We start from the raw sequence: 1743 nt of genomic DNA on the forward strand, positions 1-1743 counted from the left end.
CAAGCAGGATTTGCTTGAGGACATTCTGCTGCTGCCCTGAGGAAAATAAACATCCCCCTTCCTAGCAAAGCAGCAGCAGCAAGAGCTCTGCAACACATTTACCTTCTTCAAAACCAAGGGGAGAAGGCTGCTGTAACCCAGGAGCCAACAGCAAGGATCTCCTGTACCTTCGATGCTCCCCTGCTGCAGCCACGCTGCACTGAGATACACCATGAAACACGAGGTTTACTTTAAAATCTCTTTATTGGTTAAGCCCACCACAGTGATTTCCATGTTATTACAGAAGCACTCCCCAGTGGCCTTCCCTGGATGTCTGCAGCTGTCCCAGGTGGTTTTCCCCTTTTTAAAGAGCAGACAAACCTCAGGATCTGGAGCTTTCTTCCTTCCCATCCCTTTGGGTCGGCCGTTACACCACGAGAGCTGCCCACTGACAAAGCTGTGTCAGCGGATGAAGGTCTTGCGGTTTACAGATGGATACCGTGCAATTTTTCTCCTACTAAACTAATCAAAATTGCATCGTGATCCACCCGACAACAGCAAAACAAAGCTTACCATGCTGGCAAACACCAAGCAGCGCAGCCTGAAGACCAGTCCTCCTTTCCTCCACAGGCCGGGACAAGTGCAATACTCTACACACAGCTACAAGTAATGCAACAAATCCCCACCCACGGAGGAACCAGCGCAAGGCATCTTCAGATCTTCGCGGGAAGAGGGGAAGAAAGCTTCAAACCCCACTATTCACCACTGATTCACCACCACCACAGTCAGTTTTGCATGGATTTGCACAGCAATTTTAGCAAGCTGGGATGCAAACCTGCAAAACTGACTGTGAGCAGCACCTCTCCAGAAGGCATCTTCTCCAGAAGCTGCCCCAAGCTGGGACGCACTTTATCTAACAGTACTGTAAGTGCCCACATTACAGTAGGTCCAATGCCAAGCTACCTGCACTATGAGCACTTTGATACTGCTAGGACACAGCTGCTTCCTGAGCAATTGCCTTCAGCGAAACAAAATGAAATGCTGAGAAGCGGTCATCGCTGAGCAAAGGCGGAGGGACGGCCGCATGGCGCTGGGCGTGCAGGCAGCAGCTTGTGCCAGAAGGAGCATTTAGGGCAGTAGATTCTACGCTACGTCACTAACTGCACTAGATGCACCTTAACACAAGGACCACGAGCAGGGCAGCGCTGCACCGCTCCCATCGCTCTTGTGTTCCGGCGCCGCATCGCCACAGTCATGCCAGAAGTGCTTATACTGCAGTAGGTGCTGAGCTCTACCTGCACTGTAAGCACTTTTGCACAACTCAAGGCCCATCAGCAGAGGGATGCTCCCACAGCAAAGCTCTTCTCAACACAGTGTGGCGGTACCTGCAAGAGAGAAGATGAGGATGAATGAATGGTGCGTGCAGCAGAGGTTTTCCCACCGTAGCCCAGATGCAGAAAGTGGTTCAGAGATTTCACGCTGCAGTTCAACAGCGCACCCAGTTAGGAAGAGGAGGAAGTTTGCAGCCAATTCTCACTTAAATTAAGGTGGAAATGGCCTCTTCCACTGCCTTAATCGCAGTTAAAAGGCACCGCCATATGCAAGGACCCAGCACATGGGGCCGAGCCCTGACCTCTCCCCATACCTCCAGCTCCGAGGAGAGGGGGATGGGGGGGGGGGGGGCTGACACTCGACCCCGGGCTCTGCGCTCCAGATGATGCCGCACAAAGCGCCGGACTCTCCCTGCAGCACCACGTGCCGGGG

General features: G+C 53.0%; 1 long non-coding RNA gene across 1 annotated transcript in view; it reads right to left on the minus strand.

The window, feature by feature from the left end:
* The window catches only part of LOC110403297, a 3215-nt gene continuing 1696 nt past the window's right edge, over positions 225-1743 (minus strand). Inside the window, exon 2 of the long non-coding RNA XR_002441607.1 lies at positions 225-1364. This is a non-coding gene — a long non-coding RNA (uncharacterized LOC110403297). The remainder of the gene's footprint in view (positions 1365-1743) is intronic.

This window comes from Numida meleagris, chromosome 8, assembly GCF_002078875.1.
Source record: "Numida meleagris isolate 19003 breed g44 Domestic line chromosome 8, NumMel1.0, whole genome shotgun sequence".
NCBI lineage: Eukaryota > Metazoa > Chordata > Aves > Galliformes > Numididae > Numida > Numida meleagris.